Source organism: Mus pahari, chromosome 8 (genome assembly GCF_900095145.1).
Source record: "Mus pahari chromosome 8, PAHARI_EIJ_v1.1, whole genome shotgun sequence".
NCBI lineage: Eukaryota > Metazoa > Chordata > Mammalia > Rodentia > Muridae > Mus > Mus pahari.
Window position 1 is genome coordinate 13,368,218 of NC_034597.1, and position 13,547 is coordinate 13,381,764.

Here is a 13,547-nt window from a genome sequence, read left to right on the forward strand (position 1 = left end):
AGTGAGTTCCAGGACAGCCAGGGCTACACAGAGAAACCCTGTCTCGAAAAAACAAACAAACAAACAAACAAACAAAGAGAGAACCCAGCCCTACAAGAGAATAGTACTCTCATTATTTTGTTGTTCCAAGGAAAGCTTGCCACGCTAATGACCAACTCCAGTTTTCTGTCTTTTAGAGGTATCTCTGCCATACACGTACACAGTTAAGAAAGGTTTAAAGAGTGACTCGCATGTAAGAGGGCAACCACAAGACAGTGTAAATTATGCAAGTTTTCCCAAGGAATGTGTGTCGAGCCAAAGCAGTAGCCTACAGTAGTATGGATTGAAAAGCTGTGTGTGGCAGCTGGTGTGGTGGCCCACACCGTCAGTCCCAGCACTCAGGTGGCAGAGGCAGGTGGATCTCCATGAGTTTGAGCCCTGCTTTAGAAATTGAGTTCCAGGACAGCCAGGGCTGGTACACAGATAAATGTTGTCTCAAACAACCAAAAGAAGAAGAAAGATAAAAAGAAACAAGTAAAGCCGTGTGGCCATTCTCTGTTTTTGAATGTTGATTATTACTATTAACCTAAGGAGAGCTTTCTTTAGTGTTAGGGACCCAGTTCAGGCCTTCTCGGAGTCAGTCAAGCATCCTACCAGGAAACTAGACCTTTTACAGCCCTAGAAGTGTATTAATCTTATTATTTACTCAATTTCCTCCTCCTAAGCCCCCGCCCCGCCCCCAACAAGGTCTCATCACATAGATAGAATCTCTCAGACTAGAATTAAGGGCATGCCCTGCCACGCCCAGCCTAGTACTGATCATAATTTTGAAGACCGTTGTCCTGCCTTGAGATATGGTTTTCACTTTTTTAGCTTTTTGTTTTTTTCTTTTCTTTTTTTCTTTTTTTTTAAGATTTTATTTATTTATTATATGTAAGTACACTGTAGCTGTCTTCAGACACTCCAGAAGAGGACGTCAGATCTTGTTACAGATGGTTATGAGCCACCATGTGGTTGCTGGGATTTGAACTCGGGACCTTCGGAAGAGCAGTCGGGTGCTCTTACCCACTGAGCCATCTCACCAGCCCTTCTTTTTGTTTTGTTTTGTTTTGAGACAAGATTTCATTTTTGTGTGTAGCCCTGGCTGTCCTGGCACTTGCTCTGTAGACCAGGCTGGCCTCAGAGAGTCACCTGCCTCTGCCTCCTGAGTGCCGGGATCAAAGGCATGCAGTTTGCCATGACTGCTTGGCGGTTTTTATTCAACACCACTTAGGATCAATAAAAAATTTTAAAACTTGAATTGATTATCAAAACAGTAATTTTCCAAACACCATATTCTCTGTTTATAAATCAAGTTTCTTCAGTTGTAAAATCATTTAGAGTAGTGTTTCTCAACCTTCCTAATGCTGCAACCCTTATTATAATTCCTCAGGCTGTGGTGATCTCCTACCATAAATTATTTTGTTGCAACTTTGTAATTTTGCTACTGTTATGAATCATAATGTAAATAGCAGATATGCAGATGGTCAACCCCTGTGCAAAGGTCATTGACAGCCTTCCAAGGGTCACATCCCACACCCCACTGGTTGAGAACTGCTGATTTAGGGTCATTTGATTGTATGGCTCTCACAGAATCTAAAGGTAAAGGATGAATGCTTCATACAGCGGTAGTTCAGTGTCTTAGAGGATTTTGCACACACAAAAAATGTGTGCACATTTACACAGACACACTTGAGAATCTTACATGAAAAATTCATCAGGGCTGAGATACATAGCTCAGTGGTGGAACTCTTGCCTGGGGTGCTGCTTGAGGTCCCAGGTTCAATCCCCAGTACTGTAAAACAATAGAAGGCCAAGCACATTTAGATCGCTGTAGTTACCATCTGAGCAGAGAAATTGATTTTTGTAAAAGTGAGCAGATCAAGAGTAAGAGTTCGATTTTATTGATGTGTCTTCTCTATTCTAAAGACTGTCTAATGATAAATTAGGACCCATGTAGTCTCTTGTGTATTGATATAATTAAGCCTGATAGAGTTTTGTATCTTTTTAGTTAGGAATGCCTGTCATTTTTCAGAAATTTCTGTTTCTTCCCAAAGTATACTTCTAGATATCATCAACAACCAATTGTATAAATTTGTATCTTTATTTTAATTAAAAAATGTTTCGGTGCCGGGTGTGGTGGTGCACGCCTTTAATCCTAGCACTCGGGAGGCAGAGGCAGGAGGATTGCTGAGTTTAAGGCCAGCCTGGTCTACAAAGTGAGCTCCAGGACCAGCCAGGGCTATACAGAGAAACCCTGTCTCGAAAAAAAAACAAACAAACAAACAAAAAAAGTTTCAGTGGTATGTGTTTGTGAGGTTTAAAGTGGTAATTCATTGTATATTCATAATTTATAAACTCAAATCAGCAGGTTACTTAGCACTTGTGTTTAGACTCTGTGTGTGTGTGTGTGTGTGTGTGTGTGTGTGTGTGTGAGAGAGAGAGAGAGAGAGAGAGAGAGAGAGAGAGAGAGAGAGAGAGGCACTTCTTTAAGTTATAGTTTGATAGACAGGCTGGCTGGGGAGCTTAAGGCATTCCGCTGTCCCTCCCAGCCCACGCTGGGCTTACAGGCAAACACTGCTGTCTGTATGTGGCTTTCTTGTGTGGGTGATGGGGAGCTCAACTTCCCTCATGCTCATGTGGCAACTATTTTACTGCGTGAGCTCTCTTTCTAGTTCCCCACCCATGTCTCTAAACATTAAAAATGGATTTAACTCAAAATTGCACATTTTTACGGGATACTGTGTGTGTGTGTGTGTGTGTGTGTGTGTGTGTGTGTGTAAGCAGAATCTTTTTAAAAGAGAAAGCTGTTTTGGGGGGGGGGGGATGTTTGTACGCTCCTGCATTTGCGACATGTGCTCATGAAGCCAGAGAATGAGTCTTGTGCCCTGTTTCATCACACTCTGCTGTGCTGGGCTTTTTTTTTTTTTTTTTTTCCATGAGAGTTTCAAAACAGGGTTTCTTTGTGTGCCCATCTTGGCTGTTCTGGAACTCATTCTGTAGACCAGGCTGGCATCAAACTCAGAGATCTGCCTGCCTCTGCCTCCGGAGTGTTGGGCTTAAGGTGTGTGCTGCCACCTGGTTCAGTATTGAGGTTTTAGGTGAGTATTGGACTCAGGTCCTGATGTTTGCACAGCAGGCATTCTTAGCCCACTGAGCCAGCTCCCCAGCTCCCAGTGTGATTCATTTTAAAAATCAGATCAAGGTAATTAACATTTCTGTCTCCTTACTATTACAAGTATTTGGTGGTGTGGAACACCTCTCTTATGATTGTTAATAAAATACATAATAGGTTAATATGAACTGTAGTAATCCCATTCTGCTACCAAACAAACACTTTCCCTTCCTCCCCTCCACCTCCTTCCCGTCCTTTCTCCCTTTCTTAATCTTATTTTACTTTATATTTGATATATTACATTTCTTCCTTCCTTTTCTGTCTTCCAAACCATCCCGTGCACCCTTACTTACTCTCTTTGAGCTTCACGGCCCCTTTTTTCCTTAGCTGATACTGCATGCATAAGTCTGGGTGTATATACATGTTTCTAAATATAGCTTGCTCAGTCTGTACAATGTTACTTGTATCTTCTCCCTTCTATTGGTCTGGAAGAGACTGAACTCAGGCCCTCCAGCAAGAGGCACTCTCTCTTTGAGCAACGCTCCCAGCCCCAGAACTGCTACTTCTGTCTATCTGGTTTTGGTGAACATTTTAGCCAGCCTCCCTTTATCTTCCTCTCCTCCCTTTTCCAGACTCTAGCAGTCACTGTACTCTATCAGTTTGGCTTCTTTTTGACGAGAGAGAGAGAGAGAGAGAGAGAGAGAGAGAGAGAGAGAGAGAGAGAGAGAGAATATGAATGACTGCCTTTATGCCTGACTTACCTTACTTAATGTAATATCCTCTTGTCCACTCATTTTAGTGAAAATGATTGAAACGTTTTATTTTTAAAAATACTATTTTAATTCTTTGAGAGTTTAATATATACATACAATGTATTTTGATCATATTCACCCCTCATTTCTTTCCATGGACCCTCCCAGATCCACCACCACCACCCCAGCCTCCTACCAATTTAATTCTTTTTGTTGTTGTTGTTGTTTTGAAAAAAATAACCGGTCTTCTAGTCCAATTTGTGCTGCCCATATACTCTTGGGTGTAGGACCATCCCCTGGAGCTTTGGCCTATGGGTCCACACCCTTACCCTCACAAACAGGTACCACTGAAACACACCTCCTTCCCTAGAAGCCATCAGCTGTCAATAGCCTCTCAGTGTGGGATGGCACTTTGAAGCCTCTCCCTGCTGGAGAGTTCTAGCTTGATTTTGTGAAGGGAACTATGGCTCTGTGAGTCCTTAAGTGTAGCAGTTCTGTCATAGCCAAAAGGCAGTTTTGCACTTGTCCTTTGAGACCTCTGGCTCTTAATCTTTCCACCTCTTTCAAGATGGCTCCCTGGGCCTTGTAGGGAGCAGGTTTGATATGGTGCCTAAGTGCTCCACAGATTCTTTGCGCTTTGTCTAATTGTGAGGTGGTTGGTTGGTTGGTTGGTTTTCTAATTAACTGCTATCCACTGCACAAAGAAAGTTCTCTGGTGAAGTCTGAAAGCTGTGTATTTTATTTGAGACTCCCTCTTATGTCATCTAGACTAACTGGAGACTGCCGAGCTCATCCAACCTCGGTGTCTTAGCGATTGGTTTCTGTTTGTTGTTTAGCTGAATGACATGCTTTTGTGATTCTCTTCATCTCTTGATGTGTTTGATGGCCATCTAGGTCGATTTTGTTTTTAAGCTTAAGTGTAAAGGTCTTTCTTTGATATGCTGATATCATTTCCAATGGTTGTAGTGCTCATCAGATTTTTGTTTCTTTAACAATATCACTTATAGAGATGGTTTATATAACTTGTGGTATCAGATAGTTGATGGATTGTTGGCCCTGTTGCTTTTTAATGTGTTTAAAGTATATCATAACAATGAGGGTAAGATGGCCCAGCAAGCTGTTTACATATGCCTGCAGAGAAGGGCCTGGGCAAGGAAGAGGTGGGTTCCACAGGCAGCTCCTCCCCCAGCTTAAAGGCAGATACAAAGTATAACAGATAACTACTTAAAAGTGGAGGTTTTAGGGATTTTTGTTTTTTGAGACAAGGTGTTAGATAACCTGAGCTGACCTTGAACTTATTCTGTAACCGAGGATGACTTTGAACGCCTTCTCCTTCTGTCTCTGTCTCCAGAGTGCTGGAACTATGCCACAACACATGGCTTGCTTTTGGATTTTTAAGGCACCTTCATAGACATTTTTGTCCTGGAACTCATTTTGTAGACCCAGGCTGGCCTGTAACCCAGAGACTCACCTGCCTCTGCCTCCCAAGTGCTGGGATTAAAGGCCTGCGCCACCACCGCCCAGCTACCTTTATATAGTTCTTGATACTATATTACTTATGTTCCCATCCTCACTGGTGTTCCTTAGTTTGAGTTTTTTTGATAATAAATCATTACAGATGGAGTAGATTTATATTTTCTTGGTTTGTTTGATTTCCCATGATAGGGTTTGAGCCTAGGCCCTCTTGCACATGGCTAATCCTGTGCTGTTGCCCTAGCCCAGTTCAATGTTATTTTGAGAGTGCGTCTCGAGCAGATTTGCCCAAGCTGTCTTTGAAGCCACTCTGAAGCCAAGGTACTTGAAACTCAAGGCAGACATTGAGCTTTCCACCCTCCCATTTCAGTGTCCAGGTACGCAGGGGTTACAGCCTGTGCACCATAAGCTGAGTTCCTAGTCAGGTGGTGAGGTAACAAGCTGATTCTCTTGGGTTCATTTGTTACTAAGTGTTTTGAGGCATTTATAATTCTGGCTATGACTCCTTTGTCGGTAAGTAACTACTGTGTAAATTGTCTCAGCGCTGTGTTGCTGGTTTCCTTTGCTGTGGGAAGCTTCTTCGCTGCTACCATCTCACTGCCCTTTGCTTTTGTTACCTGTGTATACCTTTAAAAATGTTAGTGATTTATACTTGTAATTCCAGTACTCTGGAGGCAGAGGCATGCAGAACTCTGAATTGGAGGCCAGCCTAGTTTTCCTAGTAAGTTCCAGGACACAGCGTTATAAGACACCCCCCATTCCCAACCCCACCACAAACACTGGTAAGTGTAGCTTGGAGATAGAGCATTTGCCAGTATGTCTGAGGGCCCTGGGTTTTAAGCTGTAGCACTGAAAAGAATTTGTAAGTAATAATACTACTGTTGAAATTCTTAACTTATACTTCATATTAAATGTTGTTGTGTATAATCTATTGGTTTACTTATTTGTGTGTGTGTGTACCTATATGCCCCACCCTGTGACATATACCACAGCCTCCTTTTGGAGATCAGATGACAGCTTTCAGTTTTTGCTTCTCTCCTGGCATGTAGTTCTGGGGTGTCAAACTCAGATTTGTGCCATCTGGCCAACTGGGAGGCAGCACTCTTGGTTTTTTGAGAAAGGGTAGTCCTGTAGACCAGGCTGATCTCAAACTCAGAGGTCTGCCTGCCTCTGCCTCCAGAGTCCTTGGATTAAAGGCATCCAGGCTAGTCTCAAACTGAGAGATGTACCCACCTCTGCTTCCCAAGTGCTGGGATTGAAGGTGTGCTCCACCACTGCTGCTGCTGCTGCTGCCTCTGCCACCACCTCTGCCACCACCTGGCTCAGGAGACAGCACTCTTAACCATTGCTCTTTCTATCTAAGTTTTATATCAGATTCTGTTGGCATGCTCTCTCAAATTTAGCTCCCTACCCTTAGTTTTTTCAACTGGAAATTGAACAGTTATACTAGATCTTAGATCACTGCCAGTGTTAGCGTTAAGTATTCTGTCCTGCTGATTACCAAAGAGATGTGTTCAACGCCTCAGATAACTGTTTAAGATCTCTTGGTTCTCCCTGGAATAAAGCTGAAAGCACTTTTGAGTTACAGGTACAGTTAATAGGGGACAAAGTTGATCTGTAGTCATGGTTTGCTGGTTGACTCGGCTTTTTGTATCTTCTTAGTGTTTATAGATATACACGAATTATCTGATTTTCTGTTTATATCTATTTAAGTGAAGTATACTTCACTGAAACTAATGTTTTAATTTTCTAAAATTCTTTTTCTTTCTAATCATCAAGTATTACATGCTAAATATACAAAACAAACTTTAGAAAGTTAGAGTGAAGAGCCCACCTTAGGAATAACTATTAATAGTTTTTAATGATTTATTTTTATTATTTTTAATTGTGTGTGTGTGTGTGTGTGTGTGTGTGTGCATGCGTGCATGTGAGTACAGGTGCCTAGAGGCTAGAATGTCAGATCTCCTGGAGCTAGAGTTACAGGTGGTTAGAAGCTACCTGATTGGGTAATAGGAATCGAATTTGGGTCCTGGAAGAGCAGTGCATGCTGTGACTCCAGCTCCTCTTACTTTTTTTAACTAGAAAAAGCATGCCATTTTCAGTTTATAGTTCTTTAAAGAAAAAAGGAACTTTTAAACTTCTTCCTTTGAAGTATTGATTTACAGGGAGTAGCAAACCCCTGTTTTGTTTTTAAAAAGTATAGAAAACCTATGTACTTTTATCCACTTTTCTGCTGTAGTCATATCTTACATAACTGTAGAACAGAATCAAACAGGAAACTGTCATTTTATCAAGAATAGATTCTTATCCCAGTGAATGATCGTTCCTCCTCTGCCATCTCTCTAATTCTTAGCAACAACTAATCAATTCCATTTATATAAGCCTGTCAGGTTAAGTGTTCCATCAGTAGAACCACACAGTATGTGACCCTTTGAGACTGGCTTTCCCTCAAGTCTAATGCCCTTGAAACTCACCCAAAGTATTGAATATACAATAACTCACTCATTTTTATTGCTGGGTTGTCGACATGGAATCTTTTGGTTTCTTGGACATCTCAACTACTACAAATAGTGCTGCAGTCATTTGCATGTAGGAGTTTGTGTCAGCATATGTTCTCATTTCTTTTTTTTTTTTTTTTTTAAAGATTTATTTATTATATGTAAGTACACTGTAGCTGTCTTCAGACACTTCAGAAGAGGGCGCCGGATCTATTTACGGATGGTTGTGAGCCACCATGTGGTTGCTGGGAATTGAACTCAGGACCTTCGGAAGAGCAGTCAGTGCTCTTAACTGCTGAGCCATCTCTCCAGCCCCATGTTCTCATTTCTTTGGAGGAGATACTCAGGAGTCTAATTGCTGGGTTATATGGTTATATGATAGGTGTAGGTATAGTAGTCTTCACTGTGGCTTAAACTTTCTGATGTGTTCTATACTGAACTATATGAGACCTTGCCTTAAAAAGAAAGAAAAGGCAGCTATTGTTAAGATGTATTTTATTATTTTCAGTTGTATATGTGACTGCATGCATACATACAAGTGTATGTGGTGATATGTGACTGCATGCATACAGACAAGTGTGTGTGGCGATATGTGACTGCATGCATACAGACAAGTGTGTGTGGTGATTCTGGAGCCAGAGGCTTCAGATCACCTGGAGCTGGAGTTTTTAACAATTGGTGAGCTTCCCAGTGTGGGTACTGGGAACAGCACTTAGGTCCTTTGGAAGAAAAAGTGATCTAAACTTCTGAGCTGTATCTCCAGTCCCAAAGCCAACTGTTTAAGTAAACACTCTGTCTGGGTGGTTATACTAATCCCCTTATCGTCCAGGGTTTGTGTTTGTGACCAACTGTTGGCATCAGGAACCGGCCTTATAGTTGCAAGTTGCCTCCGAATCCAGTGATGAAGGTGACATCACCCATAGGCAACAGGAACCCTCACATCTGTTGCCACGGCAATTGCCATGCATTCCCATATTCCCACATTCCCTGGCTCACCTCCCACCCTTACTTTCGAACGGTTACATCACAACCCAAATAAAAGGCAGACCTTCCTAACCTCTGCTCTCTTTTCCCTTTCATCTTTGTCACCACCTTTTGCCCCCTCCCCCCACAATAAACCTCTCTCACATGGAACTGTATTGGCCTGGTGTGGTCTGTCTGGACATGAGTCTCGATTCTAACATAACACCAACAGCTGACCACCATGACACAGTTGACAACCATACAAATCCAGAATGTAGGTGATTCCATAGAATTGTGCCAAACTGAACCCTATCGGTCCTCTGCCCATCCAAATAAGAGATGAATTATTCTGTATTAAAGAAATGTGATAACTCAATGCACTTAATAGTTCCAGCCTCTTTCCTGAGATGAAAACAGATAGGAAAGGCAATTGGGGACATAAGATGGCTAGTTTTCTTAAGTGTTTTGATGGATCATGTACACCTGTAAGCAGTTGTCCTCCCTTCCCTTAACCCCATTTGGAATAAGGGCCTTGCTGTGACACAAGCTTGTCTCTAACTCACAACCCCTGACTTCTATATCCCAAGTACTGGCCTGTATGCCAGCCACCTTGCCCAGAGGAAATTGTCATTATTGTAATGTGTGTGCTGAAATGGTTTTATTTATTAAATGGTTTATCCTTTTTCCATCTCACTCACTAAATCTATCTACGTGCATGCAGAATGCATGTAGGAACAGTGTTTGACTCCTGAATTTGAGTTCTTGCATGCTAATTTCATGTAGAATCTGTTGTTTGAATTCTGTTTTCCTGCTCCTTCTTGTCTAATTTATAAGATGAAGTTAACTGTACTCCTTTGTCACCATTTTATATTTATTTTGTAACCTGTCACTTGGGAGATGCAAGAGCACAAACTGTACCACCCTCTGAGTAAGCAGGACATCTCTGCACACGCAGGTGCATGCACCCCTCCCCTCTCCTCCAACAAATAAATAAATGCATTATAGAAAATATATTGGACTCAAGCTGAGCATGGTGGTGCTCACTAGTAATCCTCAACTTGGAGATCATCTTGGGCTCCTAGTGGGGCCTGATTCAAACAGCCGAGGGTAGTAGTGATTGAACTCTGACCTCTTTTGTTGTTGTTGTTGGTTTTTTTGTTTTGTTTTGTTTTTCGAGACAGGGTTTCCCTGTATAGCCCTGGCTGTCCTGGAACTCACTTTGTAGACCAGGCTGGCCTCGAACTCAGAAATCCACCTGCCTCTGCCTCCCTAGTGCTGGGATTAAAGGCATGTGCCACCATGCCCAGCGAACTCTGAACTCTTTAGTCAGCAGGATTTAAACTAACCTGATCAGAAAAGAAACATATAAGACAGCGGATGTGCTCAGTGTGTCTTAATCGGGTAACCAGAGTACGTACAAAAGATAAAGTGTTATTTGTTGCATGCTATGCAGAACAGTCAGCTACTTTCATTTTATCTATTATCTATAACTTAGAATGAACTAAGACTGCCTGATAGTCCAAGGCTGAGTGCAGGAGTGGACTTTGTGTCTTGATAAGACAGTGTTAACCTTTGTTGCAGGATTTCTTAGTTGCTCATGACTTCAGAATGTGCTTTTAGTTTTTATCTCAAATTGAAATGCTTCCTTTATACATGCCAGTTAAGACTTCAGCCCTGGGGATCTTGGGGATAGAGCCCTTGGAGAGAATACATGAGGCTTGGGTTCAGTCCCCAGCACTGCCAAAACAACATACCTTTGGGAGAGAAACATGCTCTGTGTGCACTGCTCTTGCATGTGGATCCAGATAGGCATGGTTTATATGCATGTGATCCCAGCACTGTGGGAAACAAAGGTAGAAGGATTACAGTTAGTTTGCATCGGAATGCCAAGCCAGACAGGGTTACTTAGTGAGGCTCAGCAGCAAAGCCAACCAAAGTGAATCAAAATGGAATGATGTCATTGCGTTAGTGTTTAGATAACATCTTGGAGTCTTTGATATATGTATTCTGTTTATAGAAATGCAACCTGTGGAGATGTGGTAATAGTGATAACTTCGTGAACAGCTGTTAACAGTGAGGAATTGGACATGCCAGTGTGGTGACTAGTACACTGTAGCGTCTCCATGTTTCAGAACACTCATCAGCACTTGTGCCAGGGTAAGGTCTTCTTTAGAGAAATTTTATATGTGAGAGAAATATAACTGTTAGTTTTATAGGTTGTAATTTTTATAGTTTTAAAATGCTCTTTGAATATATATCACTTATGTATATACAAATACATACATACATGCATACATACATACATACATACATACATACGTGTGCATATCTGATTTTGAGATGAGATGGCTCACTGAATGTGGGAACTTGGAGCCTACTAATTTGGGTGGCTGACTGGCCGGTGTGCTGTAGGGATGGATCCACCTGTCTCTGCCTCCCCAGTGCTGGGGCTATAATCATGGTGCCGTGCCCCCTTTTCCACCCCTCTCCCCTCAGTCTTTTTAAGTGGTTCTTACATGGGTGCTGGGAATCCAGTGAGTGTTCAAGCAGTTTACCAACTGAGCCAGGCCTGTAGTTGATTGTGTATATTGCACTTATATATAGTGGTCTTGCTAAACTTCATATTAATTCTTTAGACACTTTTGTGGTTGTTGTAGTTGTTGTTGTTGATGTTTGTTTGATTGTTTTGTTTTGTTTTTTGAGACAGGGTCTCACTGTGTAGCCTTGGCTGGCCTGGGACTTGTTATATAAGTTAGACTAGCCTGGAAGTCAAAAAGATTTCCCTGCCTCTGCCTTCCAGGTGCTAGGACACTAGGCATGTGCCACCAATACCTGGCCAATATGCATGCATGTATGTATGCATGTACGTATGTGTTGGGGATGGGTTTTTAGTAGGCCTTCTTCCATATGAGCATACACTCCACCACTGAGCTATGTGCTCCTTTGGTCCCTACCCGTGCAACACTTACTGACTGTGTGTCATCCTTGTTTTCCGGTTTTGGTGTATCTATTACCACAGCACCTTTGGGGCTTCCGTATGAGCGAGCTGTCAGGTTATCTGCACACCTTTTGCTTCACTTGGCCTTGTTGCATTTGTTAGAGCCTTTGATGTTTGCTAGAGCCATCAAGAATCATCTTCATCCGTGGCATTAGGAGGAAGGCTTTCCTCATGAACTCTGATACTTGTAGGTTCCTCAAAGATGCTTTTGCCAAGTTGTGCCGTTTCTTTGTGTTTTTAGTTTGATGGGTTTTGTTTGTTTGTTTGTTTGATGGGTTTTTACAATCAGAAATGATGGATGAATTTTGTCAAATGTTTTTCTTGATAGTTTGACAATTTTTTGGTTTTGCTCTTTTACCTTGTTAATATGGGGAGTTGGCTATTTTTATTTTTAGATACTAAATCAGCTTGGCATTGTTGAGATAAATGCCACTTGGTTTTAATTTTATGTCATTAAATTTGTTTTTGTTTGTTGTAGCTCTGTGCATGAGGGCTAACAGTTCATTGTATTTTTTTGTTTTGTTTTGTTTTTTTGTTTTTTGTTGTTATCTTTTGATTCTGTTTTCAAGATTGAATTCAGAAATACCCTTTCCTTGAAGGGCTTGTACAGAATTATATTTATTTGGTTGGTTAATTTTTCAAGACAATTTCTCTATGTAGCTGTGGTTGTCCTGGAACTCACTCTGGCTGGCCTTGAATTTAGAGACCCCCCCCCCCCCACCTCTACCTCCCAAGTGCTGGGGTTAAAGGCCTGAGCCAGCACAGCACCAGTGAAGCCCTCTGGGCCTGAAATTTTCTTGGTAAGAGCGTATTACATACTCAATTTCTTTAAAGATTTGAGTGTTTTGTTTGCATTTATTTATGCAGGAGGTCAGGATTAGGTCAGCAGACAACTTGACAGAGCCTGTTCTCTCTTTCCACATGTGTATTCCAGGCATCAAACTCAGGTTGTCTGGCTTGGCAGCAAATGCCTTTACCCACAGAGCCATCTTGCAGCCCCCCCCCCCCTTAGTTAATGATGTCTGTCCTCATCTCTTTTATTGCCATTACTGTGGCTTAATATTCTCTCTTTCCCTCCCCCTTCCCACGCCCCCTCCTTAGAGCAGAGTTGGGGTTTGTTAGCTGTTAATGAGTTTTATAGATGTTAAGCTGGGTTGGGAGGAGCTGCTCAGGAAGAAAGCATGGATGTGGTGAAGCCTCTCTGGGAGCCACTTCATTATCCTTACAACACTTAGGGATGTGATTTTGGTGAATTTGAAGCAGTTATCAAAGGGGTTTGCAAAAAACTAAAGGAGATCATAGTATGGTTCCTGAAGGGCACTGGACAGGATTGATAAGATAAAAGTCTAGATTGTGAGGTGCCTGTGCTGTAAGCAAAGTTAACAGTCTTGTTTGAGATTTTCGGGAAAATGTCTAGGGAAAGGAATGAGGCGGCAGATGTTTAGGCTTTATGCCTGGTCATTTATAACATTGAACATGTATGTGTGAAAGGAGTATCTCTATTGTTGGCAGCTTTTATAGCAGTTGTTAATTGTGCTGGATTCCTGCTTCTCAGTAAACAGGAGGCTTCAGTCACACTTCAGAGTGAGGGATTTCTCTTCCCATATAATTTTTCCTGTTTCTTTCTGCCCTGCCTCCTTTCTGTCTCTCTGTCTGTCTCTGTCTCTCTGTCTCTGTCTCTGTCTCTGTCCCTCTCCCTCTCTCTCTCTCTCTCTCTCTCTCTCTCTCTC

At 42.0% G+C, this 13,547-nt stretch overlaps 1 protein-coding gene across 4 annotated transcripts in view; it reads left to right on the top strand.

Moving 5' to 3' along the window:
• The window catches only part of Samd8 (sterile alpha motif domain containing 8), a 42,611-nt gene that overhangs the window by 4,329 nt on the left and 24,735 nt on the right, over nt 1-13,547 (top strand). Inside the window, exon 2 of one of the 4 annotated variants that reach the window (XM_029541954.1) lies at nt 10,837-10,976. The exons of the other annotated variants lie outside the window; for them this stretch is intronic. The gene's annotated coding sequence lies outside the window, so the exon portion shown is untranslated. The remainder of the gene's footprint in view (nt 1-10,836; nt 10,977-13,547) is intronic. 4 annotated transcript variants of the gene reach the window in all.